We start from the raw sequence: 17,294 nt of genomic DNA, 5'->3' as shown, positions 1-17,294 counted from the left end.
GGGGTTGACTATGATGAGACCTTCTCACCAGTGGCCAATATCAAATCTATTAGGGTTATGTTGGCTATCGTTGCATTTCATGATTATGAAATTTGGCAGATGGATGTCAAAACCGCTTTCCTTAATGGGAAGATCGCTGAAGATGTTTACATGTGTCATCCAGAAGGTTTTGTATATGCTAAATACCCCAATAGAGTGTGCAAGCTTGATAAATCCATTTACGGATTAAAGCAAGCATCTCGCAGATGGAATCTTTGTTTCGATGAGAAAGTCAAAGAGTTTGGATTTTCGAGAAGCGAGGATGAGTCCTTTATGTATATCAAGTCTAATGGGAGTATAGTTAGCTTTCTAGTTTTGTATGTTGATGACATACTGCTCATAGGAAATGACATCCCGACCTTGCAGGAGTTTAAGTCCTGGATTGGGAAGTGTTTCACTATGAAGGATTTAGGGGAAGCTGTTTATATTCTAGGGATAAGGATCTTGAGAAATAGGGGTAGAAGATTAATAGGACTTAGTCAAAGTACTTACTTGGACAAAGCGTTTAAACGTTTTAGCATGAAGAATTCCAAGAAAGGGGAATTGCCAATCCAAAGCAATACCAAGCTTAGTAAGACTCAGAGCTCGAGTACCGATGTTGAGATAACGGAAATGAGTCAAGTGTTATAGCTTCCGTCGTTGGCTCAATCATGTAAGTTATGACGTGTGCTCGCCATGATGTGGCTTTTGTATTGAGCATGGTTAGCCGATATCAAGGGAACCTGGGTAGAGCTCATTGGACAGTAGTGAAGAACATTCTTAAGTACCTGCGAAGGACTAAGAACTAGGTCCTTACCCTTGGTAGGAGTGATGAATTGAGAGTGACAGGGTATAGTGATGCCAGTTTTCAGACCGAAAAAGATAATTTTGGCTCTCAGTCGTGATGAGTATTTACTCTAAATGGAGGAGCAATTACTTGGAAAAGTTCCAAGCAGGAGACAGTGGCTGATTCAACGTGTGAATCAGAGTACATAGTAGCGAGAGAAGCATCAAAGGAGGCAATATGATTGAATAACTTCATTGGAGACCTTGGGTTGTACCATCCATAAAGGAGCCTATGGAGATTTTCTGTGATAACAAATGAGCGGTTTCCTTGATCAAGGGACCAATGGATCATGGCAGATCTCGACATATCAACAGAAAATACCACTTCATCAGACATCAGATAGAAGGACTCATCGTATTCAAGAGGGTATCATCAGAGGAGAACTCAACAGATCCCTTCACAAAGGGTCTGAGTTGGGTTAAGCATTTGCAACTTTCTAGGAGCATTGGTCTCAAGGACGATATTAGTTTTAGTGATTAGATATATGTTTAGAAACTTGTAATAGATAAATGTAATTGATATTTGATGATTAAACAAAGGAGTTTTATTTATGAGTAAAGCTTACTATCTTGTGCTAATTGTTTAATATTATTTCACTTTTTCATGTTTTAACTTCTCGAATAATAGGATTATTCGAATTATCCACAGTCAATCATACTTTGGAAGTAGGCTATGAGGTTAGAATGTCATGAATTATTTTGTAGATTATCTAAGTGTTTAGACATAACAAAGGTTTGATACAACGTTCATGAGTACTTCTGAAATAAGATTTGAGTAGTGGATTAAACCCACACTCATTTGAACCACTTCATGGAATTTATCACGAGTGATTGTGAGAGAATACTATTGTATAGTTTTTAAACTGAGATATATGAGTTGGTTGTGGATTGATAATGCGTAAACGCATTAGTAACTTGATGTTATAAAATGTGTTGTTGTGTATAATTTGATGAGTAAATAATACAAGCATATAAGTCAAAGTTTATATGTTCCTTTTATACTAAGAGGGTAAAAGCGATATATTGGGCTCCTCGATGATTTTGTGTTGACTTATGTGTCGGGCCTGGTTAGGACTGAATTAATGTGTTTAATTAAGTTCTATGTAAAACAAATTAGAAGTCAGGAAACAAACTACTGGACATTGAGAATGATTATGTTCCATGTCATTGTCCACATGATATCTTGCAGAACGGAGGATTATATGATCCCTTATCTAAAGGACGCATCATTGACTAGGTTAGAGTTCGACAACGGCTTTCAAGAGCTATGATTGCTAATCGGATTTTGAAGTGGCATTGGCAGTTATAGTTATTAGACTTATCCAAGTGGGAGATTGTTGGATTAGGTGTCAAATCCCATAACTATAATTGGGATGTACTTGACTCAATAGTAGCATGGTCCTTTTGTATTGTCTTCACCATAGCAATTTGATAGGATGAATTATGAAGAAAGATGTTAATTGTGATTGATTAATATATTAATTGAGAATTGATATTATTTAATTGGTATTGATCATAAATTAATTTGGTGATAAAAAGAAACTAATTAAATTATGGGGACTGATATTGCAATTATGTGATAGCTGTAAGTTGAGCTTATGGATCCTTAGGAAGGGGTGGACAAAACTCTATGTGTTACCCACATAGATTCCATCCAATGAGGCCTTCTGGAAGGATCTATTGGATTGCTTAAGGCTTAAGCAATCAAATTAGGTTTTTACCTGAAACCCTAGTAGCTCAGTTATATAAGGAACCCATGGGGTGCCTAAATTCGGATACTACATCCTTAGAGGAAACCCTAACCGATATTTAGAGCCTTCCCACCTCTCTCATATTCTTCCAATTGCTACTTGGTGTGTATGACTCATTAGAGGTGCACCACTTGAGGCACTAAGCTCCTGAAGGTCAAGATCTACAAGCTACAAGGAAAATGTATTCATCTAACTTTGTTTTATGTTACAAATATCAAAAATTGTATGCTAGTTAGGGTTCATGCTTTGGATGATTTGAATAGCATGTGTAACTTGAGAAAAACCTAGATCTAAAACATTAGGGTTGTATGTACACCATAGGAATGTTATAGTGCTCAAAACCCATCAACAACCTGTAGGTGTTGTGAACAATATGTTCACTATATGTACTCTAAAACCATGGCAATTATGGATTTAGTGCCTTACAAATGGATGTTGGCAGCTATGGACTTAGTACCTTGAAAATAAATGTTGGCGACTATGGATTCAGTACCCTATAGATGAGCATTGACAACTATGGACTTAGTGCATAACAGATAACATTGGCAATTATGGACTGCGTGTCTATTCCTTAGGACAATCCTTAAGAATAAATATTGAGGAATAGATGATTCTTAGGGAAGATACTTAAGAATAAGGAAGATAATGAGTATGGTTAATTGGTTTAATTGTATGATGATGAAACATAATAACTTTATTATTATGGGTTGAAAGCCCTATGTACTCACCAAGTTTCCCAACCCGACCCACTCAGTTTATTTGTATCATATGTATCGATACAAAGATACATTACACTGATAGATTAAAGGAGATGTAAATCATCAGTGTAAATGAATGTAAGACCTGCTTATGCTTATGATTATGTATTGACAATGACATCCACATGTTTTAATATAAATAAAATACATTTATTCGTAATGCTTTGATAATATTATCATCATGTTATTCTGGGAACAAATTCCGCAACACATTTCTTTAAAATGGATACTTTGGTTTTTTAATAAGAATAAATAAATTTTTTAAAATGATCGTGAAGTTGGGGATGTCATAGTTGGTATCAAAGCATTAGTTTAAGTGAACTAGGAATAATGATTTATTTCTAGGCTTAAACTTAGAATGCTAAGAGATGATCGTGAGTAGTATGTCTATTATATTTTTGGTAGTACACCTGAATTGACACAAGCACTTGCTTACTTTAGGATTAGATGCCTAAATTTCTTTTATGTGCTAAATGATTTATGTTATAAACTTATATGCTTTACGATGCTATTATTTGACCGGATCCATTGTCTATTGCTAACCGGATCTGAAAATTTTATGTGTTCAGATTTCTAAACGTTTAATTACGATATTAGAACTGACATATACAACTTTTCGAAGTGATAAGGAGATTTATACGCCTATCATAAATAAAGATTTTCGTATATTAATTCTCATTACTGCACATCGAATGTCTGATTTGGTGTATAGATCGACATGGTGAGAACTCAAAGCGGATTCGGAAGCGGTAACATGCAGCCTGAGCCACAAGTGATTAAACGTTTAGTCTAATATTTATTGTGACTAATTAACTCAAGGTCTATGAGTGATATTGTTTTATAAGTGGTAAACAATACTTTTCAACTACTATGTATAGAGAGGGGCCAGACATGAAACACCGAAGGGCAGGACCATTTTGGCATTAAAACTGTGATGAAATCCAACAAACCTATGCGGCCCTTCAAATCAGATTCCCCGTACCACGAGTAGTTAAAATGTATTATAATAACACTTTGTATTTATAATACTTAGCCCAGATATTGTTTATAGGTTTGTAATAACGATAATAAACATAAATATAGGTTATACTTAAAAGCTTAACTCACTTACAATGGAGTTTAGCGAAGAACCGGGCTTCGCACGGGCATAATTTATGAGTAGAAAGCTCTTATTATCATAGCCTTCTGGCGCTTCGGGACTCGCTACTAACTCCTAAGAAGGGCTAGATAAAAGCCTTAAGGCTTTGGGTCATTGGGTGTGTCTGGGAGAAGAGAAGTGAAAACGTGTGAAGAAATGGGATGATTTGCGCCTTTATATATAGGCTGGAAATGGCTCAAAATGGCATGTTACTGAGCCCAACACATCGTGTTAGGGTGCCAAGTGTCACCATCTGGTGTCAAGGCGTGGGGAAGAAACATTGGTCAGGATTGTGCCACGTGTCACTCGCAAATTACTCCAAAAAATAATTATCTTCTAAAATCTGTAACTTTTACATATGAGCTCCATTTTTGACGTTCTTTATATCCACGACTAAGTATCGACGGGATCTATAACTTTTGTTTAGACTCCATCGGCTAATTTTGACTTTTGCTTAGACAGTTAAAGTCCGTTAAAAATTCATAACTTTGTCATTCGACGTCCATTTACGTTTGTCTTTATATCGTTGAGCTCCTATTAATGAGATCTTCAATTCTCATTTAGCTTGTGTCGGATAAAAATCGATCGATCTAAAATTCGATTTTCGGGTTGTGTACTGCTATGCTAAATCTTAGAAAAATCATAATTTCCTCATACGAAGTCATATTTGTACATTCTTTTTATGTACATTTTGGTTTAACGTATACTAAGACTTTCGTTTAGATCTATAAGGCTAGAAAATAATTGATCAAAAATTCATTTTTTACGTTACGTAGTGTCGTGCCGGTTTAGCCGAAATTTTTTGACGGATCATAACTTCTTCGTTATCATTCAGATTTCAACATTCTTTATATATACGGAACCATTGTGACATATACTATAAATTGGTTAAGATTTTTTATTCTAAGTAATCTTTTATCAAAAATCATTTTTGATGCTAATTGTCTCTAAATTGACTAGGTCAAATCTATAGACGTTACATTTCAATACATTTTTTTGATGTTTTGTTTGTTTATGCTTTTTGTACAAAATGTAAAAGAAAGTTCGTTAAATGTAGATATTATTAATTTAGATTAGGTATAAATTTATATTATTAATAAGATTAATAGATAGGGTAACTGAAGTTCGAAAAGGGGTTTCAAGTTATATAAAGACTAACTGGAAAACCATATAACTCGAAAACGAACAAAATTTATAAAAAAAATATGAACTCGAAAACATTGATACATATGTTTGAATTATATAAAATTTGATTAGCATTTTCCATTCGGAACAAAATGTAAAAAAATTCTAAAACTAAAAAAATTGAACTCGAAACCTATACAATAACCATATCAAAATAAATAATTATATACCTAATATGTGTTAATCATATTCTCATTTAACTAACATTTTTATATTTTTTCTATAATAAATATTTACAAAAAGATTTACAAATATCTAAAAAACAAAAGATCAACAACACATTAAAAGATATATTTGAAAAAAAACTAGAAAAAAATTCAAATAAAACGTAAAAAAAATATAAACAAACAAAATATAAAAAACATTAAAAATATATTTGAATATATATATATATATATATATATATAAATCATTAAAAATATAAAAAAATATAAGCGACAAAATATAAAAAATTTAAACAATTATACATATATATATATATATATATATATATATATATATATATATATATATATATATATATATAAAGAAAGAAAAAGAAATATATAAAAGTAAGGGTAAAATGATCTTTTTAAGTGGATTAAGGATGGACAATGTATATTTCTTTAAACCACATGGATGCATATTGTCAAATTTTCAAAGGTTGGACTGAATATGAGAATTTGACCAAACCATAGGGACCAAAACTATAACTTACTCCAATATTTTATATATAGATTATAAATTTGTTCCCTTAGGAACGGTACATGAACAAGGTTACTGTTCATGGGGTTATTTATTTCTACTTGGGTTAGTCCACCGCCTCAACTATTGGATACCTTCTATTGTCGTCGCTTACCGTCACCTCATTGTATCTTTGTCACCCCTTAAATCCATGAAAGCAACCTCATCTATACTTCCTTAACATCCCGTCATTCATCTCTTGCTCCAAAAGGTGTCGATTGTTCTCCTATCTCATACTAAAATTAACCCTCTTCTGCTCTACCACTGCTTCTTCCGCTCAAATAAATCGATATGTCTTCTCCTCTTATTCTTCTTCATATGTTGAACCCACAAAAATCCAATATCTTCATAACCTCTTAAAATCTCACCGATGCTCCCTCTTCTTCTTCCACCCCATCGCCTTGCTCTCTCGCCAAAGATTGTCTAATCGAGTAGCAAAAGATGCTACTAAAATCGCACACATCAGATGTGTAGAGAACAACAATTGATTCTCAATTACCATTCTTCCTTTTCCCCAAAATTTTCACCTCTAATGTTCATCGATGTTCATCTAAATTCAACAGAAAGAAAGAAAGGTAAGTTTGATTTCTGCACATGCTCGACTTCTGTTATTCCTAATTCATAATGATTTTTCGGTTCAAACTAAAAAAAAGTTATAAAAAATCTACAACTTTCCCTGAATTTGTTGATTTTTGTATGATTATTTGGTTTATAGGTTAGTTTTTGGTAATATACATTTCTTCATGTATTTTTAGGTTTATCCTCGAATTGACTAATTTTGTGGTTTGTCAGTTCTTTGGATTTCTCTTTTGTGATGACAGACACACACATGTCACAAAAATGGTCTGGCATATAGGATTCATACAAACTATATGTATTCAAACTTAAGGTTTTACACTTTTTCTTCTTTTGTTTCGTTTAATGTCTTAATATTGGAAGTGAAGAACGAAGATACGTGTTATTATAGTGATGTTCTTAGTACAATAGAAAGGGAATTATGTGTTTTGTTGTTTTACTGATGCTGAGTCTTAGTTTATTAATGTAGGATGAAGATACGATGAAGAAAGAATATGACAATTGGTATTGTACATATTATTGGTGCCGAAAATTATAATGTGTTGGTAAATCATTAGTTGACTATTTGAGAGTAATGTGGGTAATTTTATTATAACTTCATTATAGTGACCTTTTTCCATTGCTACTATTGATATTACTTTTAAGATCTCTTATTCATTAATATATTCTATTACATGATGGATTTTAAGCATATATATAAACCAAGGATGGCGGAAATGTCCGAGGATGAAGGACTTCATTTATAGTATCATAACAATGAGTATAATAGTGATCAAAGTAAATACAACCATCATAAATATAATCGAGAAAGTTACATGGTTTTATGAGTACATGTTTCAAAATCGATTACATATATAATGATAAAATGTTTTGTCTAATGTCGAAGCGTTCCATCCTCAAAAGCTAGCAGTCACTTGTTTTTATTGATTACCTGAGAATACGAGTAAATTTTGAAAGAGTGTCAACGATTACACTGTTGAGTGCATAAGCTTTTGTTCATAAGGTTTAAAACCTTTCTTTGTAAATGTAGTGTATGCACAAGAAAAATCAAATATTTTCGTATAGAATGAGTTGCAGTCTTAAGACCCAAAGACCGAAATGTACAAGTATTTTCCATACTTATAATAGTGTATGCAGTTTTATATAAATAAAATCCATAAAGATCCCCATAAACTATATGTGTTGTTATTTCCCTATGTGGGTTATTATAACCTTACTGATTGACATAGTAACCTGTTATGACGTTCTTCAGACGTCGGAATATTATGACATTTGTCACCCCAGACTTGCCTGTCTAGCTGTTGCATGCAGCTAACGTGTGGGTTGTCAATCCTAATATAGATCTATATACAAGTATTACGCTCTCCATACTAGAGACTCTAGTTATAACTACAAGATTTTAACCAGTACTCTAAGAGTACAATGAAGTAGTGAGTAGTGTGGACCCTACTCACGGCGACTCGTCCCTTGCGGTCCATGAGACGAAGTAGAGGCTCCTTGTAGATTTGCTAACCAACATTCAACCGTGATCACTATCTCTCCGAGAGCCATGTATCTTTCCTGATACTCCCTTACCTCCACCCGTGTGGTGTCAAGGTCCTCAATAAGTCAGTCCCAAGGATAGTGGTCTCTTTCCAGGTTTCGAGTGTGCACGTTGGAGACTTCCGCAATGGCACTCAGCTCCCGAACTCGATTTGCCGTTTCCCTAGTATGATCTCCAAGGTTCGTGATTTGCTGGATCACGATTGGGAGGGCCTTGTCAGCCGGTCCTCCATGGCTGAGGTCATAGTAACCGCGTTGATTGCCAGATGGTGATCGTTGTCGCTGATGACGACTCAACCTCTCGATTTCTGATACTGTCATACCCCCAAACCGGAACGGCGGAATGTTATGATATTTGTCACCCCATACTTGCATGTGTAGCTGTTGCATGCAGCTAACATGTGGGTTGTCAATCCCAATATAGATCTATACAGAAGTATCACGCTCTCCATACTAGAGACTCTAGTTATAACTACAAGATTTTAACCAGTACTCTAAGAGTACAATGAAGTAGTGAGTAGTGTGGACCCTACTCACGGCGACTCGTCCCTTGCGGTCCATGAGACGAAGTAGAGGCTCCTTGTAGATCTGCTAACCGACGTTCAACCGTGGTCACTCTCTCTCCGAGAGCCATGTATCTTTCCTGATACTCCCTTACCTCTACCCGTGTGGTGTCAAGGTCCTCAATAAGTCAGTCCCAGGGATAGTGGTCTCTTTCCAGGTTTCGAGTGTGCACGTTGGAGACTTCCGCAATGGCACTCAGCTCCCGAACTCGATTTGCCGTTTCCCTATTATGATCTCCAAGGTTTGTGATTTGCTGGATCACGATTGGGAGGGCCTTGTCAGCCGGTCCTCCATGGCTGAGGTCATAGTAACCGCGTTGATTGCCAGATGGTGACCGTTGTTGCTGATGACGCCTCAACCTCTCGATTTCTAATACTGTCATACCCCCAAACCGGAATGGCGGAAACGTTCGGGGGCGGAGGACGTCATGTTTAGTATCACAAGACATGCATCATAGTAATCAAAGTAATAAACAACCATTTCATTAGAAAGAAAGTGTTTACAAAGTATGTGGTTCACATAACATAGACTACACACGTAAATAACAAAACAAGACATGAAACTATCATGCTCCATCTTCTGAATCCCAGTGTGCGTACATGTCTACTAGTTTCTTGAGAATACAAGTTATTTTGAAAGAGTAGATCAGCATTTAAGCTAGTGAGTTCATAAGATTTTAGTGATGTAGTAAGTTGTAAGTTCTTTTTAGAAAAACTCGCATGTTCCTCCAGAAAATCCTATATTTCCTGTCTTGATGAAAGATAAGTAAAAATGACTCTACAATCCTTTCTATGAGTACTAAATGGATACAAGTTATATAAAACCCTGAGTAAACAAACAATCGATTGTGCGTCTCTTCCTTAAGCCCACAACCAAACAAGGAATAGGGAATAAGGCAGAAGGCACGCCTCCCATTGTTTGTTAGATCATTGTTGTATATCACCCTGAGATATTCACTTGGTACTCACGAAGTTAACTGCAATAGTTCCTTTATATTTGATGAAAACATTCTTTAAGAAAATCCTTATTTCTTTTAGTAAAAATGGTAACCACAATGGTTCCTTCTATAATCACTTGGTTTATACTAGCTATATATAATCTAATATCGAATAGATAGTTAGTTGTGCAAATATTCCCTAATCCCACAACCAAACAAGGAACAAGAATTAAGGCGGAAAGCACACATCCAACTACCTATCGGGTATTAATTATATATAACCCTGATGTATAAACCAAGGTATTATAGAATTAACCACATAAGGCCCTTGAAGTTATACTAGTTTAATAAAATGGATTAAACCCAATGCTGGTAAGTTTCTAGTTTTGTCTACCAAATGTTCTAATTGAAAAATATGTTTTGTCTAGAAAACGGTGTATTGAATTTACATACTATGACCTGGCCCATACATGGTACTCCTTATGATTACTTGGTGTGTGTGTGTGTGTGTGTGTGTGTGTGTGTATATATATATATATATATATGTGTGTGTGTGTGTGTGTGTAACACCCAAAGTTTGGAAAGCCAAGAAAAGAAAGAAAACCCCAATTTTAAGGGGAGACTCGACGAGTCCGAGCGGGATCCGGGTCTAGGAATAAGTGACCGACTCGACGAGTCGGCCAAGGTAACTCGGCGAGTCTGGTCTGAACGAGGAAAACCCTAATCCCGGGAGTTGTATCCTATTTAAAGAGTGCTATGTCCCTCCCTCAGCCCCCATATCACCCTAGAGAACCTGTACACCCTTGATTTCGTGTGAGCTTCCATCATTTGAGAGAAATAGCTTGGAGGAAGGAACATTGGGAAAGGAACTTGAAGATCAAGAAGGTTGCTTCAAAGGAGGAGGTGTATATCCTAGATCTACTTCAGTGGTGTCCATCTTGGAGGTAACAAGCTGCTATTTTCTCTCCTTTACACCTAGATCTATGTGTTGTTGTTGGGGATTTTAGCCATAATGTTATTCTTTCAAGTTAGAAGCCAGATCTGAAGTTGCTACTTCAGATCAAAGCATATGATGGTCTTGAGAAGCACAAAGTATCAGCCCTTGAGTGGATCATGGAGACTCTTTGACTTAAACCCTAGGTCATGGTGCATTTTTGCCTATATCTCCTTCTCTACACGTAAAGCTTGCAACTTTACGTGAGGAATGGGATTGGGAAGGGTAATTTTGGAGTCCATGCATGACCCAAAATCCCTCTGCATGTAAAGGGATTCGAATGGACTCGGCGCGTCCTTTGAGTGGACTCGGCGAGTAGCATGAAGTAGTGGAGCAACTCAACGAGTGGGATGAACAGCTCGTCGAGTCAGATGAAGATTGCCTTGTACTCGGTGAGTCTGTTCTTGGACTCGGCGAGTCAGGTTGCGAAACCCCAAACCCTTCGAGTTGAGACTCAAATCAGTGAGTCAGGTGGGGACTTAGTGAGTTGGACAGGTCAGGACTCAGAAATCAGTAGACTCGGCGAGTCATGGACTGACTTGGCGAGTCGAGGCGCGAATAGAAGGAATCTGAACATTTTGAACTGGGCGAGTTAGTAGGGTGACTCGGTGAGTAGGGTTGACCTGGAAGGTTGACTTTGACCAGGGTTGACTTGGGTGTCTTTCGGGGGTCAGTTAGACTCAGTATTGCTTTGATATTGGTAGTTCGAGGAGCAAGGGAAGCAGGAGTTTAGTGAGTTGCCGGGCGGCAGCTAGTGAGATCATCAGCAAGTTCAGCCAGTGCAAGTGAGTTTCCCTTTGTGTGAATGGGTCTAAGGCCACAATGTCGGCCTATGTATTTATGAGTAGAAGACCCGGGGGTTAGCCCTGGGCACAGTATGCTAGTATGATATTCAGGACGAGGTCCAGTAATAGCGGGCGGGTGCCCAAGGATTTGTTTATATGATACATTATACTTGTTGTCTGTGTGATACATGTATGTGCCTGGTAGGGAGGTGAGTGTGGGCGAGGTCCCGTATCTCACCAATAGCAGAGTGTGGATGGGGTTCCATATCTCATCAGTAGCAGGACATGGGTGAGGCCCAGGATAGGCGAGGCCTTAGGACAGAACCAGTTGCATGTGTTTAGTTATGTATTGTGATATGATTATGTATTATTATTTGTTGGAGGGCGAGGCCCTGTGACAGGCGAGGCCTAAGTAAAATAGATATGTATCCGAGCGGGGCTCGAAGCTAGGCGGGGCCGTTGTAGTGGGCGGGGCCCGAGGTAGGGGCGAGGCCCAAGATAGCGGGCGTGGCCCAATATGTGCAGTATGTGGTTATGCATGGTATGTGGTAGGGTGGGGAACTCACTAAGCTTCGTGCTTACGGTTTTCAGTTTTAGTTTCAGGTACTTCCGGTAGCAGAGGGAAGAGCTCGGGGTGATCGCATGACACACACCATAGTTTAGACAACCTGGGAATGTTTACTCTGATAATGAACATGTGTTTTGAAAACTTATACTCATATTATGTGTTGGAATGATGACTTTGCTTTAAGGAATGTTTTATTAAAAGAAATTTTTGGTCTTAAATTTTGGGTCGTTACAATATATATATATATATATATATATATATATATATATATATATATATATATATATATATATATATATATAAATATCGGATAGATAGTAGACTGGGTGCATCTGCTCTAAGCCCACAACCAAACAAGGAACAAGAAATGAAGCGGAAAACATACACTCTACTGTCTATCAGACCCAATTAATAAATATCCCTGATGTATGCACTAAGGAATCATATAGTTAACATTATAGGCCCCTTTCTACTGTATGTACTATGACTCGACTGTTCTGTTGGTCGCTTGTATTGATGTAAGTTTGCAGTTGTCTTTTAAATTGACACAACTGAAGTATTGAATACCATAAAACTAGCTCGTTTTATTAATGTCATAATGTGATGTGGTTGTACCCATACTATACACTCTCCCTCCAAGAGATTCTGGTTACAAAACGCAACTTCAGCAAACAAATTACTGAGTCGCGAAGTAGTCTCACATTAAAGTTATCTTGTTCTTGTATACCACATTTATTATCACCTTTTGTTTAGAAAAATGAGTTAGTGATCATTGGTATAATGTTGTTAATCATGATTTGTTCTTCTGTTATAGTATTTAGCATGTTCTCTCTGTTATCGTGTATTGTATTTTCCTCCCTATTTCTCTTTATAGTATGTTCTCTATGTTCTAGTGTGAACTGAACCCCTAAACTATACCTATTATAGTTTACTAGTATGTTTACTTGTGTTGATACTGACTTGAAGAAAAGACTCATTTTATCTACTAAGTTATAATTGTACTTTAAAAACGGAGTTTTGTAAACTATAAAGTAACATAACTTTAAAAGAGTTTTTGAAACGTTTTGATCACTTAATAAAACATAAGCGATCCTTTAAAAGATGCTTATAACAAAACATTTACACAATTAACATTGTGTTCAACTTGTATTACCCCCCTTAAAAGCATTTAAAATAGTTAAAAGATTGATTATATGGGTATGAAGTCACCTTATGTGGGTGATTCAATCGAAGGTTTGCATAAGGATAAGAAGTTCCACGAATGAATTCCCGATACACAAACGAGTACTAATGACATATAATGGCATATAGAGGCATGAATTTAGTGTTTTAAACAACTAACATGCTAGGAAACACCCTTAGGGACTTGGACTTAATGTTAGAATCACATGTGATTCGTCAAAGGAGTGTGTACGGCCACAATGAGGAGTGTGCGGCCATGGGTGTGTGGCCATGGATTGTACGACCGTACACTCATGCTAAAAAGTGCACAAAAGTGTGTTTTGAATGATAGGGAATCTTGTGGGACTATTGCTTAACAAGTGCATGAACTAGGTTTACATTTTGTAAGTCCTTTTGGGGTGTTTTGAGGGGTGTACAGCCACACATGGGTGTACAGCCGTACACTCCTTATGTTCTTGAGTTCTTGTCAATTCTAAGGTGTTTAAAATCAGATCTCATCATGTACTAAGCATAGGGAAAGGATACTTACACTTTGGAGGCTAAAAAGGGTGTTCACAACCACCAAGAACAAGTGTATGTTCTTAGTGAAAGATGAAGATCTTGAAGATCTACCCAAAAGATGATTTTCATGGATGAAATCAAAGGGTGTTACTAGTTTAAGAAGAATAACAACTAATCAAAACGGAAGAAAGGCTTAGATTCTTGAAGATCGGGGTGAAAAACTTGATGATAGTTGAGAGAAAACTCGAGTTCTTAACTTGGAAACTGAAGAAATGACTTAGAAATGGAAGGATATCACACTTATGGAGGTGGGTGTACGGTCATGATGGGTGTACGACCGTACACTCCCTTGGATGGAGTGTTCAACTCGATTTCAATGCGAAGAACTTTAGCTGACACATCCCTAACCCATTAGCTTGATTGTACTGCGTTTAAAACCCTTAAACAGACTCTAAGAAATGCTAAAAGATAGCAGAAATGGGTCTGACACTCAGTTGAATTGAATGGCCAAACTTACAAGGCTAAATTTTTGGGTTGTCACAGATACCTAACAGGGCATAGGTCCATTGCATCCGAAACGATTCGCGGGAACCCTGGCTATATATGGAGGGTTGATGACCTCCATCTCCTATTCCGACTCCTCTTCATCTTCTTCTTCCTCCATTTCTTCTTCAAATTCTTCTTCTTCGGGCTCTTCCTCTTTGACTTCTTCGGGGTCTTCATTGGGATCTTCCTCTAACCCTCTTCTATCCAACATTCGTTTCCCTGGTTCGGAAAGTAGGGGTCTCTTGGTAAGTGGAATCCTGCCATGATGTCTGTGCGAGAATAGGGGTGTAAGAGACACATAACTAATCTAGAAATATGGTGCTATAGCAACATAAAATACTCGTATAGTATTTTACACGTTTTGTTTGATTTTTAGTGCAATTCTTGTATGGGTGTTGGTAGGTTGATAGACTTGTTGCTCACTACGACTATCCCCTAACATATGCTAGTGACTTCTCGGACGAATATAGTTGATCATGCTATATTCCTCCCAGACTTGATTACATATCCCAAGGCATAATCATCGTGTACAACTCATCCATTTTTACTTTTCGTGTTTTTCCTAGACGTGACACTATACCATCATGCATGCATGTGCCTATACTTTTCATAAAAATACTATTTTATTTGTAAAAGTATAGTTGTATGAAAAATGTTTACTTAGAGAATTTTAGTCCCATTGTGTTTATACTTTGTACATTTTATGTGGTGCGATATACTTAGTTCACTATAAACAATGCTCTAATACCATTCCGTCACACCCCCAAACCAAGGATGGCGAAAACATTCGTGGGTGACGGACTTCATGTATAGTACCATAACAACGAGTATAATAGTGATCAAAGTAAATACAACTATCATAGATATAATCGAGAAAAGTTACATGGTTTTATGAGTACATGTTTAAAAATCGATTACAATATAATGATAAAATGTTTAGTCTAACGCCGAAGCGTTCCATCCTCAAAAGCTGGCAGTCACTTGTTTTTATTGATTACTTGAGAATACGAGTAAATTTTGAAAGAGTGTCAATGATTATGTTGGTGAGTGCATAAGCTTTTTTTCATAAAGTTTAAACCCTTTCTTTGTAAATGTAGTGTATGCACAAGAAAATCAAATATTTTCCTCATAAAATGAGTTGCAGTCTTAAGACCCAAAGATTGAAATGTACAAGTATTTTTCCATACTTATAATACTGTATGCAGTTTTATATAAATAAAACCATTAGAGATCCCCGTAAACTATATGTGTCGTTATTTCCCTATGTGAGTTATTATAACCATACTGCTTGACATAGTAACATGTTACGACATTCTTTAGGCGTCAGAATGTTATGACATTTGTCACCCCATACCTGCTGGTCTAGATGTTGCATGGAACTAAGGTGTGGGTTTTCAATCATAATATAGATCTATATACACATATCACACTCTCCCTACTAAAGACTCTAGTTATAACTACAACATTTTAACTAGTACGCTAAGAGTACAATGAAGTAGTGCCTCACAACCGGATTTAACGAGTTTACATGTAGTTTAATTAAAAATCCTTTTTGTAGTAGGAATATAACCTTCCTTAGTAAGTTCATAGATTTGATATAACATAAACTATACCTATTATAGCTTATCATGTATGTTTGTAGTTAATGAAAAACACTTTTGTAGTGAAAACTAAACCTTTCATAGTAAATTGTAATGTAACAAAACATAAACTATACTTATTATAGTTTATCTTATATGTTTGTAATGAATAAAAACCCTTGCGATGGATGAGTTTTATGTTTCATAAGTGTAACTTAACAGGAAACACAAGTCAATATGTAGTCATCATTGATAAACACTTTGCTCAATAAATTACAAACTGTTAGTAAACTTGTAACCGTTTTTAACTTTTCTGTCACTATTTTTGTAAAAATCACAGAAAAATCATCGGGATTCAAAATCTAAATCCGTAAACTCCGGAAGTTCAGAAAATGTGTCTACTATGCTCACAAATTTTATTATGATTTTTAATGGTCTCTAACCAGTGTGAAAGGGGCCATCTTCACTGACTAGTCCGAAATCATTTCTGTAGTGATAGACAGTTTTGTAAAAATCACCATAAATTGTAGAAACATCGTATAAACATCTAGAAGTAGTCATTTGAAATGTATAAACCTGAACTATTTTCATATTGAACATTTTTTGAAAAGTATTGATTTAAGGTGGTAAAAACAGCTCGTGATTGGACCATAACTTTTCTGTTGAAAGCTGTTATTTGAGTTTGAGCATGTTTTGGTGTTGTAACTTGTATTCTCCCCCATAAAGCTAGAAGAAAACATGAAAAGATGGGGGTATGAACTCACCTTGAGTGATCCCCTGAGATGGATGGTTGAAGAAAATGGGTTTCCAAGTCAAGAACACTTGGAGAATGCTTATGGATTTGAAGGTCCTAAGAACAAATATGATGATATTTGTGTAAGAAATCCATGATTTAAGTGAATGAATGTAGAATATTTAAGAGTAATAATGAAGATCTTACCGAGAGTGAGGGGAAAAACTTGTGACCTCCTGGGAGTTTTTGGTTCCAGAGAGAATAAATGAGAAAGAGAGAGCAAGTATTTGATTTTTGGATATGACAAATGAAACTTTGGGGAAATGTGGGGGATATAGATTTTATGTGGATTGGATGTAAGAAAATC

The sequence above is a fragment of the Lactuca saligna genome, chromosome 4, assembly GCF_052625555.1.
Source record: "Lactuca saligna cultivar CGN05327 chromosome 4, ASM5262555v1, whole genome shotgun sequence".
Taxonomy (NCBI): domain Eukaryota; kingdom Viridiplantae; phylum Streptophyta; class Magnoliopsida; order Asterales; family Asteraceae; genus Lactuca; species Lactuca saligna.
Note: the sequence above shows the minus strand (reverse complement) of the source record.